The sequence below is a fragment of the Heterocephalus glaber genome, unplaced genomic scaffold (genome assembly GCF_053883595.1).
Source record: "Heterocephalus glaber isolate CG9 unplaced genomic scaffold, H.glaber_assembly_v1.0 deba00001504, whole genome shotgun sequence".
In the NCBI taxonomy this organism is placed as follows: domain Eukaryota; kingdom Metazoa; phylum Chordata; class Mammalia; order Rodentia; family Bathyergidae; genus Heterocephalus; species Heterocephalus glaber.
Window position 1 is genome coordinate 74,000,612 of NW_028258324.1, and position 22,305 is coordinate 74,022,916.

General features: G+C 44.1%; 1 long non-coding RNA gene and 1 pseudogene across 1 annotated transcript in view; both read right to left on the reverse strand.

Moving 5' to 3' along the window:
* Nucleotides 1–22,305, reverse strand: part of LOC147825463 (uncharacterized) — a 74,548-nt gene that overhangs the window by 16,195 nt on the left and 36,048 nt on the right. The window lies entirely within an intron of this gene.
* On the reverse strand, nt 5,322–21,628 carry LOC101723995 (discoidin, CUB and LCCL domain-containing protein 2 pseudogene; annotated as a pseudogene).

A 22,305-nucleotide genomic window follows, 5' to 3' on the forward strand; every position in this document is an offset into this window, starting at 1 on the left:
AGGGAAGCCCCAAGGTTGGGGTAGAGTGAGATTAAATACTTCCGAATAAAAGCATTAGCATAGGCATAAGGCCTCTAGCAATCACATAATGAACACGCATGAGTATGAAGCAGGTATTTGGTGTATAGGCATAATTTTACACTCAGTCCTATTTTGTGGGTGGCAGCATTTGGGTGTCTCTCTTAGCATGAAAACAAGATCTCAGGTCAGGCTTTTGTTTTATGACAAAAATCTACAAACTTGGGGCGGGGATTTAGCTCAGTGGTTTCGCCACCTGCTGCGCAAAGGCAAGGAGCCAAGTTCAATGCCCGGTACCAAAAAAAAAACAACAACTACAAACTTGAAGGGTAGTTTATTTAAGCCAAATAATCTGAGCGAGACACATATACACAATATTTTAAAAACATGAATACAATAAAAATCTCACTATTTATACAATGTAAATTGTAGCAACATATACAAATACTGAGTGACTACTGTAAGACCGAGGGCCTTACCAAACGCTCCGAGGAGCTGACTATAGTGAAGCACACCCAGGGATCCCAGTGGTGCCTCCAGAATGCAAGGCCAAGGGCCTTACCAAATGCTCCAAGGAGCTGAAGTGGAGCACACCCGAGGATCCCAGCGGTGCCTTCAGAATGTAAGACCAAGGCCTTACCAAACGCTCCAAGGAGCTGGCTATAGTGAGGACCACCCGGGAAGGAACACACCGGCCATGTTGGAAAACAGACCTTTATTAGTCTGGCCAGATGGCACTCCCGAAGCAAAATAGCTCAGAGAGGCACCTGGCTCAGAGTCTGAGGTTGTTTTATAGGGGGTTAAGGGGGGCGGTTAACATGTGGATTCACAGAAAAAAAAAGAACAAAGGTTAGTGGCTCATTGTCACATGCTGATGTTCAGCAGACATCCTGACTGACAGTTACGACCACCCTGTTTACAGATTGTCCTATAGATACTGGGCCCCGGGACATTTGGATTTAGGGCAAACAGATGGCTGAGTAACCTCGCCCTATTACTGATTGTCCATTGTCCCGAGGCAAACACACTCCAACCATCAAATTTACAACAGAATCTAGGGGAGTAATTAACTTTTGAATCACACAGTCCCACACTACAGTACATGCCAAGGTAAGAAAAGTACATTCTAGGAGAATATAGCTGACACCCAAACCATTTTTACTTTCAATATGTATTTCAGTACGTGGTGTTCTGTTTACACCTTTCCCAGTACCAAAAAGAAAACCAGTCACAAGTTGGATTAAACGAGACATGGTGCAAGAGTTGACCTAAAAGTATTTCAAAAACCACCCAACTCCTACTTGGATTTTTTGCAATTCAGGGACTTCAAGTTCAAAACCAAAGGCAGAGCTAATAACTATTTTTCCTAGGCAGAGGCTGGTCAGTTGTCTTGGTAGGGGTTAAACGAAAAGCTTTTCAGTAATGTACTGGTTCTTTGTCTCATTGGACAGGGTGTTTCTAATAGCTCCTCTCCTCTCCTCTCCAGGTGACAATGTAGAACCAAGGCAAAGAGGCACAGCTTTATCACTCTCCAAAGCTTTGAGGCCATATTCATATTTAAATGAGCTTGTATTCTGCTTCTTGCCCCTGGGTGAGGGAAGAAAGGTTAACATAATGGACTTTTAATTCTGCATAAATTCTCTGCTTGGACCACTTTTATCAGCAAATAAATCCACTGTTTAATGCAAAGTACAAATGGTGAAACATGAACTTAAATACCTGGACTGGACCTGGCACTTACAACAGGATCCATTTAGGTTTACAGTGTTTAATAAAAGATAAATCAGAAATAACAGTATCATTAACTGTGCTGGTTCCTAGAATCAACTAACAGGCCAAGTCAGCATAACTCTATGAAACCTACAGTGATCATGCTTGCCAATCACTTCTGATTCTATTTCTGTACCTGCTGTCAGGGGAAAAATAAAATAAACCACAGTGACTGAAGTCATAAATGTTTCAAGCCAAGAATAAACATTCAAGTTTGTCAAAAATTGTTATATGCCTTCACATTTTCAGTTGTTATTTGATTGTCTCCAAGGCTGTGTGCTGTGTTTGTGTGTGTGTGTGTGTGTGTGTGTGTGTGTGTGTATATATATAGTCTGATATAATCAGACATATATACTAAAATCCAAAAAATTTAAAAAACTCTAATATGAAAAAACAACTAAAAAGTATAAAACTAGAAAAACCATTTGAATCAGGCTCAGCTCTTCTGTAAAGTAAAATATATAAAAATAGTAAAAACTAGATATTTTATTAAAATCATTGGAAGTTCAAGGACAGCACAGTGGCAATATGAATCAAATGTCCCCCGCCTCCATCCCAGGCTCCTAGAGCAGAGAAGCTCAGCTGGTCCCATCACCCATAAGGAAGTTCCCCGTCTCTATCCCAGGCTCCTAGGGCAGTGAAGCTCAGCCAGTCCCAGCACCCGGAAGGAAGCTCCCTGCCTCCATCCCAGGCTCCTAGGGCAGTGAAGCTTAGCCAGTCCCAGCACCTGGAAGGAAGCTCACCACCTCCATCCCAGGCTCCTAGGGCAGAGAAGCTGAGCCAGTCCCAGCACCCAGGAAGCTCCCCTGCTGCCATCCCAAGCTCCTAGGGCAGAGAAGGTGAGCCCCATGGGGGCCAGAAGCATCCCCCCCCCGTGGAAATGAGAAGACACATAAACAAGCCTCAAAAACAGCCTTCCAGATCACCTACAGCAACCCCAAATGGAAATGAGATGGAACAATCTGATACTCAACCACCTGGACTCTCTGAACTGGCAACAAAAGAGGATCTGGGAAAAATGAAATCAGAAATAATTACTCAGATAACAGCAAAGATTTTGCTCATGGTGCAAGACATGATTAATAAATCTAGAGAGGTCACAGATAAAAATATAGAGGATCTGAGGAACATGATGGAATCCCAACATAGGAAACAAATGGAATCCATAAAACAGATACAAACAGATTTCCAAGAGATTAAAAACTCCATCGAAAGTCTGCGCAGCAGAATGAACCAATTTGAGGATAGAATTTCACATATAGAAGATAAGATTGCAATTAGTGAGGAGGAAAAGAAAAATTGCTTTAAAATTATAAGGGAACATGAGAAATCAATCCAGCAGCTGCTAGACAATACAAAGAAGAATAACATAAGACTGATTGGAGTCAATAAAGAAGGAGGAGAGAGTGCAGATGACCTAAAAAACTCTTCACAGAAGTGATGGCAGAAAACTTCCCAAGGAGGGGAAAACAACTTGACATACAGATAAATGAGGCATGTAGGACTCCAGCTAGTCTTAATAAAAAAAAATCTACACATAGGCATATAATAGTTAGGATTCCAGAAATCCAACAGAAGAACAAAATTCTACAAGCAGTGAGAGAAAAGAAACAAGTCACATACAAAGGAAAGCCCATCAGAATCATAGCAGACTTCTCAGTGCAAACCCTCAAGGCAAGAAGAGCTTGGAGTGATGTATTTCAAGCCCTAAAGGAAAGCAGCCTCCAACCCAGATTGATGTACCCTGCAAAACTATCTTTCAGAATTGATGGAGAAATAAGATACTTTCATGATAAAGAGCACCTCAGGAACTTCATGAATACCAAACCAGCACTCCAAAAAATTTTAGACAATACCCTAGGAAAAGACAATGAGGATCACAACCCCAGGAAACCCAGCAGAATGAATCCATTGGGCGTGACAAATTAAACGCAAAGGGAAAGAATCCAACAAAAAGAAAAAGTCATGACAAGGCTTTTAACACTTTTGACTTCATCTCCCTAATGAGTGTATAATTCAATCTTATTATTGTACTTATTAGTACTTTTTTTAATTCTAGAATTGTGTACCATTCCTTGTGCTATACTGGCTATTTATCATCTTCTTATGTCTACATTTTAATTGGGTTGTCTATTAATGAGCTCTAAGAATTCTTTATATATTCTGCTCATAGGTTATATGCATTGTAAATATGGTCTGTTTAAGGACTACTTTTCATTTTAATGATGTCATTTAAAGTTCTAAATTTTGATGGAATCTCATTTATCAATTTTTTTTCTTTTATACATCATGTTTTTTGTATCCTAGGTAGTTCTTGCCTACCCTGAATTCATAAACATTTTCCCTTATAATTTCTTCTTAAAGTTTTATACTTTTAGGCTTTCTTATTTAGGTTCATGGATCCCTTCAAGTTATTTTCATGTATGGAAAAAAAGGGTTGAGGTTAATTTTTTATATACGGATACCAGGTGTTCTAGTGCCATTTGCTAAAGACACTATCTCTTCCTAGGCTCTTGAATTGAGTTTATATTCTATAAAATGCTAATGTTAAATAATCTTTCAAAACTCAGTGGACCATATATGTGTGGTTCTATTTCTAGATTCTCTGTTTTATTCAAATGATCTATATGTCTTTCCTTACACCAACACTGCCTTGATTACTGTAGCTTTAGAAGAAGTCTTAAAATTAGGTACTAAACATCTTCCAACACCATTTTTGTTTTTGTTTTTGGCTTTTCTGGGTCCTTTGTACTCCTAAATAACTTTTAAATTTCAATATACAGTTCTTCATTTATAGCAAGTATACACAGACCTGAATTTTTATATATACCTTGTGTTTTCTAATCCTGCTAATTTCAAGTACAAGTTCTAAGGGCTCCTAGAGATTTCTTAGTGTTTTCTCTGTAGATGATCATTTCATCTACATATAAAGATTTTGCTTCTGCCATGCCAATCCTATCCTAGTTGTGTCATCTTATTGCCAGACTATTTTGGTTTAGACCTATGTTTCAAAGTCTAATGGACAGATGAAGAGTAGGCATATATGCCCTTGTTCCCCACTTTAGGGAGAAAACATAGTATCATCTTCATTCATAGAAGGAGTTTTTGTTGGAAGTATGGAGTACATGTCTTTGATCTGTTGAGAAGATTCTGTTCCACTACTAGTCTCCTGATAGCTTTTACCATGCTGAACCAACACTGCCATCCCTATAATAAAACCACGTTCTACATACTGCCAGATCTGACTTCTAAGAGTTTGTTTTGTTAAACAAATTTCTATCTATGTTCATACTTTTTTCTTCTATTTTCTTTATCCAGTTTTAGGATTAGCACAATGGTGATTTCCTAAAATGAGGGGAGAAGTGTTCCTTCTTTTTTCTGCTTTAAATGTTTGATATAATTTATCAGTTAAACTGTTTATGAGCCTGCTGTTGTCATATAGGTAGGTTTTCAAGCTAGGAATATGCTTTCTTTAATAGGTGCTATTCAAATTTTATATTTCCTCCAGAATTAGTTTCATTAATTTGTCTTCTAAGTTACTTCTTAGAAGTTGTCAAATTTATTTCAAAAAAGATTTTTGTAATATGCTTTCTATATCCTTTTAAATTCTGTAAAATCTGTGGTAATGTCTCATAGATCTTAATATTGTAATTTAAAAAATATATAACTGATATTGTGTAACAGGGAGAAAAGGTCTAAAGGAGCAGGGGAATTGGGAGGGGTAGGGGAAGGGAAAAAAGGAAAAGGAAAAAATATGAGAAGAGGAAAAAAATGGAAACAAGGTCTTTGCAAATAGAGAAGGGTGGAGGGGGTGAAGGGAGGGCAAGGGAAGGGGAAAAAAAATAAGAACCAAGAGACTCATGTAAAGGTACAAGATCCCAGTGATGAATGTAACTGTATTTTATACCTAAAATGCACCAATAAACTTATTGGGAAAAATATGAATCAAATGTTAAAATATGCATCATTCCAGAAGATTTCCTCATAAAAAAAACCAAGCTCCCAGGAAAAGCAATTAGGTCACACAATTACACAAAATAGTAAGTTTCTTTGGGAAAATGAAAGGTATTGGAAACGTCTCTCTTAAAGCTTTAAACCGGTACATGACTTGGGAAGAAGTATATTTTCTGTGATGAATAAAAACAATAAAGCAACTGGTTTACTCCATTCCCACCTGAAAGGACATAGCTGCATTAATACATGTGCGTTACACATTCATTATGATTTAACAGAAGTTTAGCAGTTGTGCTTTTTGTTTCAAATATCTTGAAACAAAATATGCATTGATTTTTCAATGATTGAAATGTCCCTCAAAGTTTGAAAAAGGAAAAGCAAATGTTAATAAAACCAACAAAATATCAGAGAAAGCTGGGAAGCTGCAGAGATAATTCTCTTTTTTATGCAGTTTCCAGAATACAGTACTGGTGTACTTATGGATTCCTCCAAAATAAATACTGTTCATCTTTATTCAAATTTAGTAAATTCTGGCAACAAAATAATCTGGTGGCATTAAGTCAGAAGAAATGACTAGAACCTAATGGGAAATAGAAAGCTCTATTTCCTCACTATTATCTTTTATTTTGCTCTTTATTTTTATTTTATTTTATTTTTTTGGTACTGGGGATCGAACTCAGGTCCTAGCGCTTGCGCGGCAGGTGGCGAAACCACTGAGCTAAATTACCAGCCCTTAGTCTTTACTTTTAATTTGATTTTTTCATATGTACCTGAATCAACTCCACACAAGGAATGTAAACATTATGTACTGCACACATGTACTAATGAAAAAAATTTTAAGTACATTTTTTACATCAAGTCTACCAACTAATATTCATGGAAGAAGGGATGTCAAATTTATATATTTTTATCCCACAGTGAACTTATGTTGTCTTGCCAGTCTAAAGATGTTTAGACATGGGGGCCCAGCTGGGATTTAGCTCAGTGGTTCAGCAGCCTGCCTTGCAAGCAGAAGGACCCGAGTTCGATCCCTGGAACCCCCCGAAAAAAAGGAGAGAAAGATGTTTAGACGTGGTTTTTGTACTATAGGCTAATAAATTACATTACATATGACTTTTTATTCACCCCATCTAAAACAAGTTCTGGGCAGCTCATGAACAAATGGTGACTAAGCATTGCTGGGAGGTATCAATTTCATTTGCTAGGATGCTATCACATCTATTCTGTAGGTATGACACAAAGGACTACTAACAACTCACAACTCTTACTATACACAAAAGGCTCAAGCACATCGAACTGAAGGATATACATTGGATTTCTTTTTCTTATAATAGTTTTACTGAGGAAAACAAATTAAAATTATTTGACTAAAATAACACACCTTGAGACTCGAGAAGTTGTGTGTGTGAAAAACCAAAGAGGACAACTCTGGCCACTTTTTTTGGTTTTCAAGGAAATTTATATTACTTCTGAGTGCAGAGGGAATCTTCTTTACAGCTTTTCCAAATTTTAAATTGTTTCTCTCCTGTTTCCACATAGAGATGTATACTTAAAGACATCAGAGGATCTCATTTCATGAGACTGATAAAACAAAAATGGAGCCAGTCACAAAGCGCCTCAAGTAGAATAAGCACGGAGGAGACCAGGTCCTGTGCCATGAAGTGTTAAAGCTCTTTAAGAGTGCCCGCAAGTGACAAGTTGGTCACCCACGTTATTACAAGTCAGCTTCCTAGCCACCAATCTTCCTAAGACAGAGAAGTGTGACTGGCTACAATCAAAACAATGCTACATCATCATTTTTTAAAAATCCAGGATACAATATAGGAATAGAAAAGGGGGAAAACATAACAGCACCCACCTTTCACAAAAGGAAAATTTCAAGCCATTAGATATTTCAAGAACAGTACCATGCATTATTGCCCGTCAGGCTTATAGAACCAATTTGAGTTCATTAATGTACCTGCAGCATTGGTAATGAATACTCAGTGATTTTCAGTTTCTTTGAAGTGCATTATAGGGATCTTTTTCTGTATTAAAAACAGTGTTTTACAGTAGTAATAAACAAATTGTCGAGAATTTAACAGGCAAGCAGTAACTGCAACAGTAACACCTTTAAAGCAAGATGGCAAGATAAGTAGTTTTCTGTACTTTGGCCACATTTTCTCAACCACTTCAGTGACAGATATGTAATACATTCTATATATTATAACACTAATAAGTTTTTTTGTTTTTGTTTTTTTGGTACCAGGGATCCAACTCAGGTCCCTGTGCTTGCAAGGCAGGCGACCAAACCACTGAGCTAAATCCCTGGGGCTAATAATTTTTTTAAAAGGCCATGTGCTTTACATTGATGCTTTGTAAAAAGCAGCATCATCCTCAAAGGATTTCTTTTAAAAACCTCACACTCCCCATCCCCTCTTGCTTCTGATACTTCCTGTGTGCTCTGTGGCACCTGGTACACCAATTCTTCTGGGGCAGCTGGCTTCCCACCTTCAGGGGTATCATACTGGCCCTGGGCTGAGGAGCAGCTGTCAGTCCTGGAGAGAAGTGTATTGTAAGTTCCCACTACAGGGGGAGGCTGGTTCCCTGTAGCTTTGAAAGTGGATGTAGAGGGCAGACCAACTGAGGCTGTGGGGTGTCCTGACATGCCCATGACAATTGGGGTTGCATATTCAGGCCCAGTGGTTGGGAGCATGATAAACTTCCTGCACTGGAGAGTTGTAAAGATCTAGGTCTGCATAGCCTGCTTCTTTTCTTTCTTCTGGTTTAAAGGTAGATCTCTGATGAAGTGTACCCACAATTCCTCCCACAGGCGGTTGTGCATACTCTGCAGAGTCAGTTTGTAGCACTGTGGTGACTTCTCTCAGATTTAAATGATTAACTTCACTACTGCTGTAGCGAACTGGGGTTTCCTCACATTCCACTGATTCGGCAGGGAGAAACTGCTTCATTCCTTTCCACCAACCTGTCCGGTCCCAGGTAGGTAAGTCATAGGTGCCTTCAGTTTTCTTCTTTCTGTTTCTCCAATGCCAAGCACATACTAATATTAGGATAAGAGTAGTGAGGACCATGACCAGCACAGGGACAAGAACAGCAGCCAATGCTACATCATTGGTTACATTTGGAGGTATGGTCGTGTTTTTAATATCAGGAGTGACAGTTGTTTGGTCTGTCTTTGCAGGAAATTCATTACTACTGCGGGGTTGTAATGGCTGAATAAATTTTGGGGCATGACCTCTGGCTACTTTGGGAGGGGCTGCGGTGATTTTGAGGTCATTGTTCTTCCAAGGAGGTGGAGGTTAAGTTTTGGAGGATGACCTTTAGGAATAAACTGACATCTGAGCAGTTCCACTTGCATGGCAATTTTCTGCTGCCATTGCATAGGGATCACTCTAATAAAACGTGCAATAATAGGTGGCAAAAAGTTATTATGCACATCCTGGTGGTAATCTTTGTTTCCTTGAAATATCTTGTATGGCTCTGTCCTCCTCTCACTGTACGCAGTCCAATTCCACCCATCATCACTGTACTGAATTCTGTAAGCAGATACATAATAATTGTGCTCTACCATGGTGGATCCAGTGGTGATAATGCCTGTTATCTTCTTTTCCTTATTCAGATCTATTTGTAACCACTGATTTTTATCAGTGGCCCATGAAGCCCAAGGAGGTCCAGGTTTGGTTTTTTTTGGTATCGGGGATTGAACTCGGGTCCTTCCCCTTTCGTGGCAGGCGGCAGAACCACTGAGCTAAATCCCCAGCCCCAGGTCTAGGTTTTTTTCAGTCTGAACTTTTCAGGTTTCCAACTGTTCTTCTGCCCTGTGTGGTCAGTCCACTCCAGTACTGATGATGCTGTTATCTGAGGGTCAGCAATCACGCCAGATTCCATTCCCAGTGTTCCAAAACAACCACTTATCTTAAATGTAAAAAGACTTGCAGATAAGTGTAACACCACAGATGTGACATTGTTGGCCAAAGAACTTTCATAGTATGGGATGCCTTTACTAATTACAGCACTGATTTGGCCACCCAACACATCCGACACTACTCCTGCATGTATACCAGCCACAGATAATGGTGAGGAATCTCTGTATCCATGAGGAATTGTTCCAGATATCTCAGCAAAAGGAAGGAGACAACCAGGTGGGCAGTACTTACTGAACTCAGGTTCCAAAAAGTTGGATACAGTATCCAAACAAGTAATTAGATCTTGTTTATTTATAACTGAGTATGCATCAAAAAAATCCTCGTCCAGAGTAATGGTCTCTGTGAGACCAAAGCAACTCCATTTTGCTAAAATGCACCACTCCCCTAGTCTCTCACAAATTAATGGTTAAAATGTGCCTGCTCTGGGACAAAAGACACAATCTGTACCGAAGCAAAGTTCCTAAGTTAATTACTCAACCATCTGTGTGCCTAGGAAAAGAACGTTCCGGGCCCCCTATCCATAGAACAATCTGTAGATGTGCTGACTGTCAGTACGTAATGGTCGTGACTAATAGTCAGTGTGTCTGCTGACCATCAGTACGTGACAGTCGACCACTAACCTTTGTCCCTCATTTCCCTCGTAAAACCTACATGTAACCACCCCTCAACCCCCGCCATGAACCTAGCCAATCAGAAATGTACACTTCATGCTTGCTAAATGTCAACCAATCATGTAACTGCTAAGTGGAAAATCCCCAAACCTTGCTGTAACCACAATAAAAACCCTGTTACTTTGAAATTCGGGGCTCTCAATTCTGATCCGCTGCGTCGGTGACAGTTGTGAGTCCCTGCTCGAGCTTGAATAAACGACCCTCGTGTGCTTACATCGGGATTGGCTTCCTGGTGGTCTTTGGGAATATGCGATCTGGGCACAACAGTCTCCACTCATGAACATCACTGTAATTTCATTGCTTTTTGATTCAATTGAATGGTTCACTTTTAACCCCAGACCACAGTATTTACCTTGACACTCTGACTCTATCTAAGTCACGTGTTATACACAACAGTCAGTTCTGGAAGGACTGAGGATAACATCTATTTCTGTTCTGCCGGGTCCAATTCCATTACACATTTTCAAGTAACTAAAGTGACAAGAATCAGTATCTTGAATGTCATCGTCGCCCAATTTGATGCGAATTCATTCTCCCATCTTGACACGGATCTCCCATTTGCAAATGGCGCTGTTGGGACGGGTCTGCGGATAGTTTATGGATCCAAAAGTTCTATGTTCAGGGCCTAGTACAGTGTGTCCACATCCATCACCTTGCTGGGCCCAGGCGCAGGATAAGTAGGAGCGGGAGGAACGGAGGCTCGGAGGAGTCGGAGCCGGGAGGGAGGGGGCGGGAGAGGGGAGCGCGCCCGGACTCCAGGATGCTGCCAGCTGCACCTAGCTCTCGCCACCGCCCAGCTCGCCTTCGCGGGGGCCGGAGTGCAGCCCGCTGGCAGAGTGCAGACGCCGGCAGCGTGCAGACGTCAGAGCCCGGCGCGTCCCTCACTCCGCTTTCACCTCCTCCGCTGTCCCTGCCCTCCGCCCCCGCCCGAGACCCCAGGCGGGAGCGCAGGGCAGGGGAGGGAAGGAAGCCGGTGCTCGGGCCTCCAAGGGCCCCGGTGGAGCAGGGAAACTCGCTGTCCCTGTGCTCCTAGCTCGGACCCCAGCTCCCCGCGCTAGTCCGCGGCTGACTAGGGGTCAAGTTTTGTTGCCACAATTTTGGGGTCAATCTGGGCTGGGTTATGTTGGTGTCTCAGCTCCTGGATATTCCCCAGGAGATTTGCACCACAGAAGGGGGCTGAGTAAGAAAGCAGCGGATGGGCCTGGGATTTAGCTCAGTGGTTCCGTCACCTGCCTCGCAAAGTACAAGGTCCTGAGTTCGATCCCCGGTACCAAAGAAAAGAAAGCAGTGGTTGGTAACAAGCTCTTTATTGGACAACAAGCAAAACACACTGTAGGCAAGGCTGACTCAGAAAGGGTGGCACATTTGGGAGGTTCCAGGGGGCAAAGCTAGAGGTAGCCACTGCCAGGATCAAAGTCTGCCCTGCAGGACACAGGGAGGGCAGAGGCCTGGGGTGCGTTCTCTTTTGTTTTCCTAGAATGTGGGGAGTGCTTAGGGCCCATGAGGCTTCTCCTGGTGACTGTGAGACTCGACCTTCACAGGGAGAGTTTTAAACCATCTGGGAATAGGCACAGTGGCTAAGATCCGTAGTGTGTGTGTGTGTGTGTGTGTGTGTGTGTGTGTACTTGTAAATGAGGCCAAGTTGGAAAGGCAGGGTCATCATGGGTCCACTTGGGGCCTGAGCCCCCCTGGAGGTGTAAGGCTGGATGGTGGGCAACTCTTTTCAGCACTTCCAGCCCCCAGCTCCGCTCAGATCCAGCCAGCTGCCCCCTTCACAGAGCGACTCAGACTGGCTGGGAGCCCTCTCTGCGTTTGTCCTGAGCAAAGAATGAGTGCGGTGTGGTGACACAGCCAGGCTGTGGCCCTCCAAGTTCGCAGCCTGACCCCCAGTGCTCGCCCCCTCCAACCAGCTGCTGCCCTCAGGGACTGCTCCTCCCTGCCTCCTCTGTCTGTCTGAGAAATCTCTGGTTTGACTGAAGTGAAGAGGGTTGAAGGTTTTTGCCCCTACAGGAATATTTGGTTATCTTGGCCACCAGCTGACACTGAGGTAGAAAGAGTTATGCCAAACATAACTTGGAATGGATAATTACTGTAAAATATTTGTTCATGAACTGTGTCAGCTTAATGTAGCAATAATGCACTGTTTATGTACTTTGTGTGAGCCACCCCTAAAACCCCGTCTGTGCCAACTTGTCCCTGTTTGGAAACTCCGGGTGGGCCTTCTCCTTCTTGTGGGGCAGGCTGTTCCCAGAAAGATTAGAAACCAGCCTTGAAATTTGTTAATGTAAGCCCCCAACCTTGAAACCATGGAAACTCGCCTAATGCGGCTTTACCACATCCTTGCTACATTCTGTATGACAACAATTCAGGCCGCCCTGTAGGCTATGAGCAAGGTATAAAAAGGAGAAGCTGTCTTAGCTCGAGGTCCATCTATAAGGACTCGTTTCCTGAGGCTGGCCATGGCCTGGCAATAAACTTCTTTTTTATTTTACCCAACTCTTCTGTCTCTGGAAGATCATTTTGACTCCCAATTTGCTGCAACATGTGGGGGCTCATCCGGGATTTCGAGATAATCTTCTGGCCACTTGGCCAATGGCTCGAACCCTGCAGGAGTGAGTTCGGCCTTCCGACACCTCTGAGGGGAAGGGCGCCCCTGGGAGAATTTTCTCAGTCCCCTCAAGGATTTGTAATGCCAACCTTGTCAACAGAGGCTTGACCAGACCTGGAATAAGAGACAGGAGATGCAGGAACGCCTGACTTTGGACACGGTAGTCCACCCTGGGAAAAGGCGGAGATTCAATTTGCTTATCCTGACGTAAGTCAGAAGAAGGGCCTGATCACCCCTTGTGTGGGAATATTGAATTCCCATTTGGTAGGGGCTTTTTGGAGTCCCATTTGCTTTGCCTTCACTTCATGAAAACTGAATTAGGGCCATCCCAGGCAGGCGGGAATGTTTAACCTCTGAATGACTGTGCGTGAATGTGAGACTGAGTGTGAACGGACAGCGTAAGCCATAGGCTGTTCTGTCTGTGTCTGCTACTAAAAGGGGGCCACTCTGTGCTTAAATATCCCCCTGAGGTTACGGAAGTGATTGGGCCTGATCTGTGATTCTGTGGATGCATCTCCCTCTGCTTGGGGGGGGGGAGTTCTGTTCTCTCGAAGGGCTAAGTGGGTGCTCTTGCAATGAGGTAAATATATCCTTATGCCTGGAAGGTCCTGAAAGCGCTGGTCATGCAGCCAGACTGGTGCCTGTGTGGATCATCTCTGATGGTCACCCTCCTTTGTCTTGTGTCTCTGTACAAGGGTACCCATACACGCACCAACACTCTGATCAGCCAATCATGGGGCCAGGAATATCTCATCCTACTGTTTTAGAATGCATGCTTAAGAATTTTAAGAAAGGTTTTACTGGTGATTATTATATTAAGATGAAACCCCCAAAACTTAGAAACTTTTGTGAGTTAGAATGGTCCCAGCTTTGCCCAGCTTGGCCATCAGAGATCCCTAGATGGGGGTCTTGTCTGGTCCATCTGGCTAGCAGTCACCGCCTCTGGACGGGAACATCCAGATTGATATCTCTATGTTGATTCATGGCTCAAATTGTGCCACGGAATGCCTCCTTGGCTTCATATGTGCACCCTGGAAGGAAAAAAGACTATCTTGCTCCTCGGTCAGGCAGAGGACAATTCCGGAAATAAACTGCTCCTTTCAGACTTGGACTGAGAAGATTCAGACTTTCCCCTTCCATACCCAACTGCCCCAGCCATTCCCAGGACTCCTGTGGATTCAGTGCCAGTCTCAGCAACATTGGTGCCTGCCCCAGCCTCGCCCGATTCAACCCAGCTGCTCCAAGATCCTAAACCTGCACCTGCCACAGATGTGGACCCCACTAGTCCAGTGGCTCACCACCTCTGTTCCATGCATCTCCAGATGCCCCTCAGAGTATCCCAATCCAGCAGGAGGCACCTCCGTCCTCATACATCAGCCTTTTAGCTCCACTGATTTGCTGAATTGGAAGAATCACACTTCTTCCTACTCAGAGAAGCCAGAGGTGATGACTAAACTCCTGACCTCTATTTTTCAAACACACTATCCAAATTGGGAAGGGACCAAGGCCCTCCTCAAGTTCCTGCAAGATGTGGGATATAAAGTCTCATGGGAAAAAGCACAAATCTGTCAGACCAAAGTGTGATATTTGGGATTTGACTTAGAGAAAGGACAGAGGAGGCTAGGTCCAGAGAGAAATGAAGTCATTTGTTCTCTGCCAAGACCCACAACCAAAAAGAAGCTCCAAGAATTCCTTGGGACAGCAGGATTCTGCAGAATCTGGGTTCCGGGATTCGTGGAGAAAGCAAAGCCACTATATGAAATCCTGAAAGGCAAGGAAAAGGATCACTCCAACTTAGAATGGAACACTGAACAAGATTCGTCCTTCAGAGGACTGAAAAAGGCTTTGAGTGAAACTCCTGCACTTGGCATCCCAGATATCACCAGATCCTTCAACTTGTTTTTAGATGAGAAAAACTATATCGCCTTGGGGGTCTTAACTCAGAAGATGGGCCCCTGGGAAAGACCTGTTGCTTACCTCTCAAAGCTTTAGACCTTGTGGCAAGAGGATGGCCTCCCTATTTATGAGCTGTGGCTGGTGCAGTCATATTAATAATAAAAAAAATGCTGACAGGCGGACTTTAGGGCAAACACAGTGTATACTTCTCATTCAGTAATGGAATAATTAAATAGTAAAGGCCAGAATTGGCTCTCCAATAGCCCCATCACTCAGTATCAGGCACTGTTATGTGAAAATCCTTGCCTGACCATCGTGGCTGTAAAAGCTCTGAATCCTGCAACTTACATGCCCTCTGAAATGGGTCCACCTGACTACGACTGCCTGATGACTGTTGATGAAGCCGGTGGTAGCTGACTAGACCTTCAGAAGACTCCCCTGATTGATGCCTTTTACGGACGGAAGTAGCTCAGTTAGGGAGGGAATCCACTGCTCTGGATATGTAGTAGTAACCACCCAAGAGGTGCTCCTAGCCGGACCTCTTCCAGCTGGATGGTCAGCACAAAGGGCCAAACTATGGGCATTGATTCAGGCACTCAAATGGTCAAAAGGGAAGAAAATCAATATATATATACTGATACCAGATATGCTTTTGCCACTATAGATGTCCATGACATGCTGTACAGAGAGAGGATTGCTCCTGGCAGAAGAAAAACAGGTTAAAAATAAAGAAGAAATCCTGCAGCTCCTTGATGCAGTTTGGGAACCTCTGAAGGTAGCTGTCATACATTGCAGAGGCCATCAGAAAGTGAAAGATTCTGTTACTCTTGGGAACTCGAAGGCAGATGAGGCAGCCAAAAAGGTGGCTGACTCCAGCACAAAACTTATAGGAAACCTACAGAACACCCAAGAAGAATCCAAAAAGACTGACTTGCACTGCTCAGACAAAGAAGATGAATGGGTACAGAGTCAGAAAGCCTAGAAAGGAGAATACAACCACTGGGTGCTCCTTGATGGACAGGTAGTCATTCTAAGGGGACTAGCCTATGCGTGGGTCAAGAGACATCACGATTTCACACATGCAGGAAAAACTGCTCTAAATGAACTCCTTCAGGAACACTATTACATTCCTCAACTCTCCACAATTTGTGCCCTTGTCTGCCAAAGATGCAGCACCAGTGCTAGAGTAGAGCCAAGCTAAAAGCCTCGGCCAGCGCCCAGAATCCAACACATTGGAAGCACTCCTTTCGAAGACATACACATAGACTTCACAGAAGTGAAGACATGCAAAGCCTACCAATATCTATTAGTCTTAGTCTGTGCCTACTCAGGGTGGGGTGAAGCTTTCTCTACTAGGACAGAAAGGGCCCAAGAAGTGTGCAGGGTCCTCCTAAGAGAAATCATTCCAAGATATAAACTCCCTCTAACCATTGGCAGTGATAATGGTCCAGCCTTTATAGCAGAAATAGTCCAGAAATTGGCTAAGTTGCTAAAGATAAAATGGAACTTGCATGCCACCTACCGTCCACAAGGTTCAGGGAAAGTAGAAAGGATGAACAGAAGCATAAAGTTAGCTCTCATCAAGTATTGCTTAGAGATCCAGCCCCTTGGGTAGATCTCTTACCCTTCACCTTGATGAAAATCAGGAACATGCCTAGCAAAGGAAAATTCTCCCCATATGAGATCCTGTTCGGAAGGCCACCACCATTGATTAAAAGCCTTAGAGGCAATACACAAGAAGTAGGGAGCCTAATGCTTAACTAACAGCTCGAAGCCTTAGGACAGGTTTTTTCATCAGCTTCACAAATATTATGAGGAAAGGGATAACATCCCCAGACACTCCTGCTCATTCGAGCCAGGGGACCAAATTTATATGAAAGACTGGAAAAGAGACTCCCTCACCCCAGTTTGGAAAGGGCCTTATGTTATTGTTATGACCACTCCCACAGCAGTAAAAGTTGCAGAAATCGAGCCTTGGATCCATCATTCAAGAATCAAGGAATTTCATCCAGGAGACTCCTGCCTGTGACGGCCGGATCCAGCAAACCCACTAAAGGTGACCCTGCTGGGACTGTGCTCTCAAAGTCCTGCTCCTGTCACTCCAGAAGCTGACAGGTCAATGCACAGCTGAAGAAATTAAAGCAGACAATGCTCTCAAAAGCCCTGCTGACAGGCTGATGTATGGCTAAAAGACTCATGAACAGTTGTGCTGCCTTGTTGTCTGGGAATTTCCTACACACTATTGTTGTTGTGTGTTTAGTTCTAACTGTGTTCCTCTTTGACATTGCTTTGGGTGCCAGTGCCCCAAAAGACTGGAGCACTTGCCAAAAATGCTGGCTTGCTACCACATAATGGTATATCATCTCACTTTTCTGGGTTCTTATATGTTTAAGATAAATGTGGGACATTGGGACTTTACACTAAATATATACAAGCCTAAAGATTCAGTTTGATGCTCAAACCAATCTAATTAAGGTAATGAAAAAAAAACCCAAAGGGGGGCAGGGATTTAGCTCAGTGGTTTTGCTGCCTGCTGCACAAGTGCAAGGACCCGAGTTTGATCTCCGGTACCAAAAAAAAAAAAAACCCAAAGGGCATCCCCTGCCCATTACATTTGATGGATGCCCACGCCAGCACTACAGGTGGCTGGGAGTGATAGATTGTGGAGTACATAGTAGAAAACAACAATACTATACAATGAGGTAAAAGGGCAAGCAATAATGGCTATAAAGTTCCAAGGACAAAGGCAAATGGGAGAGAACACACAATCCCCAAATTGCCATACTTGTAAAAAAGCAGAGTATAGCCCACTTAAAGTAGTTTTACCTGACCCATGGAGTCCCAGATGGCTGAAAAGACAAACTGTTAAGGCCCAACTCTACCATTTGGTGCCTGGCTCAAGTACTAAGATAAGTAGCAATGACCAGGACACTCATTGGGATGCACTAGTCAAAAAGGTCTGGACCACAGTTCGGCCAACAGTCAGGGAAAGGCCAATAATCAAAGAGATAAAAAAGATTAGGTCCAGTGTGGCCAATTACACAGGGATAGATATGGTGCAGACTATAAACAGCACCCACAGATTGCTTCTGGCTACTGACCGAGATCTGGCATCTGACTGCTGGATCTGTGCACCCCTCCATCAGCTCACCTATCATGCTTTGGGGCTGACCCTACAGGGAATCCTAAACCATATGGATGAACCAGCAGTTCGACTACTTAGTGAACCCCCTGAAGTGATAGGAAATAACTCATGTGTGTTTAAGGTTTCTGCCTTACGGAACCTCCCCCAAAACTGTGTCAATATCCATGGGACTCACTCCAACCTCAGTGCTCCAGCAGGAGCCTTTTTTGTGTGTAAGGATGGCTTATATTGAGTCTTCTCCCCCAAAGTACAAGATAATTGTGCTATAAATATACTTATCCCAGACCTAAATGTATACTCCCCCAGTGCCATAGGATAAGTTCCTGTCCAAATAGGGTCCCTCACAGGAGGACTAAATAGAAGAAAAAGGGATCCTATTGTTCTCCCTCTCCTAGCAGGACTGGCTATAGCAGGGAGCCTGATAATCAGTGGCACAGCACTCGGGCTGGGACAGCAACAATACCTTTCATTAGGCCAAGACATTCAAAAAGGGTCAGATGAAGTACGAGCCTCAACCCTCTCCTCACTCTACAAGGACAGATTGACTCATTGGCAGACATAGTGCTGCAGAATAGAAGAAGCCTTGATTTGATTTGCTGACTGCTAAGTATGGGGGAACTTGTCTTTACCCAGGGGAAGAATGTTCTTATTGTGCAAATCAGTCAGGAGTAGTCAGGGAATCCATGACCCAACTGAAAGAAAGGTTAAAGTGGATGGAAACTAAGTATGGTTCCTAGGATACCAACCCCTGGTGGAGTTGGCAGTTCTCTAGATGAAAAGCATGGTTAGGGGTTCTGATGGGACCCAAAATGGTGATAATACTCCTGGTGACTGTAGGACCATGTTTAGTTAATTAGATGTCCAAATTTATACTGGAAAGAATCCATTCCACACAATCATATTGAAGGACCCTCCTTAGCAAGACAGGCTCCATATTGCTGCTTGACCCACCTGCCTGCCCTTTAGATGAACTCAGAAGGAGGAAATTTAAAAACCTCCTCCCTTTAGAAAGTCTCTTTAGAAATAACTATCAACTATTGTTTTACAAATGTTCTAACAGCAGGACGGTCTGCTTCCGTACCTTTTGCTTGCTTTACTAGTTCTATCCCATAGGGAGGCCTAGAAACTGCTGGCCTCAAAGGTGTATAAAACATGTTTGTCTCCCCCAAGTCGAGGCTGGAGTCCGATGCTCAGCTCAGGTCCCGGCCAGTAGTAAACTCCTGTGTGGATTTAATATCGGTCTCTGGTTGGTTCTTTCTCACTGGGTGCAACATACTTGGAGGCACCAGTGAGATACCCAGCCGCTTTTGAGCTTATTATCTTGGAGCCACTGTTTCTTTTTAGGAGAGACCAGGATTGGACATCAGTGGTGTTTGGCCCCTCTGGACACTGGTCTGCAGAAGGAGAGGCCACCCTGATGGTATTCCAGGGCTAGGCCACCCTGACGTTTTCCAGGGCTCAGGGTAGGCCGGTCCCAGTTGGGCCTTATCATCGATCAACTGACCTGCACGAGTTTATTGGGAAAGCCTCTAGAGGTAAGAATCAAATGATTTTTAGTGCACTGTGGGTAGGTAGGAGGAAGCTGGATGTGGCACAAGTTCCCCTACCTACAGTCTCTTCATGACAGCAAGCAGACTCACTGGGTCAGAGTCCTCAGAAGAGCAACTCCCTGGGTGGGGTCTGAATCCATTCGGCCCCAGAGGTTTACTTGGCCAAAGTTTGTTTTTGTCTGTTTATTGTCTGTCTCTCTGCTTCCTCTGTGTGCCTTTTGCATTTTCACAGGCTAAAATTATGGGTTCCTCACAGTGCACAGAAGGAACTCCACTTGATTGTGTTTTGAATAACTTTGAAAAAATTTATTCCACAGACAGGGAAGATGAATATGGCATGAAATTTTCTAAAGGCAAATTACAAACCCTGTGTCAACTAGAATGGCCCAGTTTTGGAGTTGGTTGGCCCCCAGTGGGAACTTATTCCATGCACATTGCTCCCAAGGTTTGGAATGTGGTCACGGGAGTCAGCGCCCCACAGGTCCCGATCGACCTTTGGCACTCAATTGGGACAGGACTACGGTCCATCAGCCCCATCTTCCTCTTCCCTTTTTCCTTTAAAGCAGACAGAGCCTGGGGGAGGATTGATTTATGTCCCTTTCACAACTGGTGATCTTTACAATTGGAAACATCAAAGTCCCCCCTTCTCTGAAAAACCTCAGGCATTAATCTCTTCTTAAGACTGTTTTTCATACCCATCAGCCAACCTGGGATGATTACCAGCAGCTTTTACAGATCCTGTTCACCACTGAGGAGTAGGATTGCATTTATCAACAGGCAGTCAAAGAGGCCCTGGGGCCAAACCCCAGCATCACTCTGGGAACTGTGGGGCATTCGGCCAGGGCTTAGGTGATGGTTCTATCACAGCACCCTGAATGGTACCCCAATGATGATGACAGTAGGAGGAGGCTGGGGTCCTACCACCAGCACTTATTAGGGGGATTCCAGGAAGCGGCCAGAAAGCCCACTAATTTGAGTAAGGTAAGTGAGGTTCACCAGGGAAAAACAGAGTCTCCAGCTGCGTTTTTAGAGAGACTCTTGGAAGCCTATAGAGTTTTCACTTCTATTGACCCAGAGGCACTCAAAAATGCAGCAGCTTTAAATTTGGCCTTTGTTTCCCAGTTGGCCACAGATATTAGGGGAAAAAAATTACAGAAATTGGAGGGATTTGACAGAAAGAATAGGACTAAACTCCTGAACATAGCCCAGAAAGTTTATGATAACCATGACGCCCCCAAGGAAGTCCTAGCCAAAAAACTGGGGAAAGTCACAACTGCTGCACTCTAGGCACAAGAGACAGTCCCTCTGGACAGAAAAGGAGAAAGTGCCTTTTTGGCTTTAAAGAAAGCCTTAGTGTCAGCACCAGCCCTGGCCCTACCTGATGTCACCAAGCCCTTTTGGTTGTTTGTGGCTGAATGAGGGGGCATAGCCAAAGGAGTGCTAGCTCAGGCATTAGGGCCTTGAAACAGACCTGTGGCCTACCTGTCTAAAAGACTTGATCCTGTGGCAAGTGGATGGTCTACCTGTTTGAGGGCAGTTGCAGCCACCACCCTCCTGGTCCAGAAGGCAGATAAGTTCAGCCTGGGACAAGACCTGGTCATCACCGCACCCCATGCGGTGGAGACGTTGCTGAGAGGAGCCCCAGAATGATGGCACTCCAACACCTGCCTGACTCAGTACCAGGCCCTGTTGCTGGATGCTCCATGCATCAAATTCACCAGAGAAATGACCCTCAATCCAGCCACCTTACTCCCGGACTCCGACTCGTACGCATGCCCCTCCATGACTGTCTGGACACTCTGACAACGTCCATCACCAACTGCCCAGATCTGACTGATGTTCCCCTGCAAAGCCCAGGATGAGACCTTCTTCACTGATGAAAACAGCTTCATGGAAGACTGAGTCAGGTATGGGGGGGGGCTGTAGTCAGTCCAGGAGGACAGGTCCACTGAGCACAGGCATTAAACTGGGGGGCATCGGCACAGAGGGCTGAACTAATAGCTTTAACTCAAGCCCTGAGGTTAGGTCGAGACAAGGCTGTAGACATCCGCACTGACAGCCGGTGTGCATTCGCCACTGCCCATGTGCATGGCGACATCTACAGACAGAGAGGGCTATTAACACAGAAGGGAAAACTATCAAAAATAAAGAACAAATTCTGGCCTTATTGGAGGGAATCTGGGAACCCAGGGCATTGGCCATTATTCATTGTAAAAGCCACCAGAAAGGAGACAGCTTGGAGGCCTGCGGCAACCGAGAGCCCAATGATGCAGCCCAAGGAGCGGCCAGAGAACCAGTGAGGCCGATAGACACTGTGCCCATCTGACCCTTTGGCTGCCTGCCGGAAAGACCCACATATACCCTGGAATAAAAAAAAGAATAAAACCAAAAGTGAGGGGGTACAAAACTGGACTCAGGCTGGTGGAAAGGGACAAACGAACAAATTGTCTCCCCTGAGCCCTGGGGCGACAACTTGTTCATCAGTTCCATCACTTAACTCACCTGGGAGAATCAAAGTTAAAAAGACTAATGAGCTCTAAGTTTTCAGTCCCAGGACTGACCTCTATGGTCCAGGACATCAGTTCCAGGTGTCAGGTGTGTGCACAGGTAAACTCCAAGGCGAGACCAAGGAGCAAAGGTAATCGACTGCGGGGAAGAGAGCCAGGGGAACACTGGGAACTTGATTTCACCTAAAGAAAATCCAACAAGAGGTTCAAATATTTACTGGTATTGGCTGACACCTACTCAGGTTGGGTAGACGCTTTCC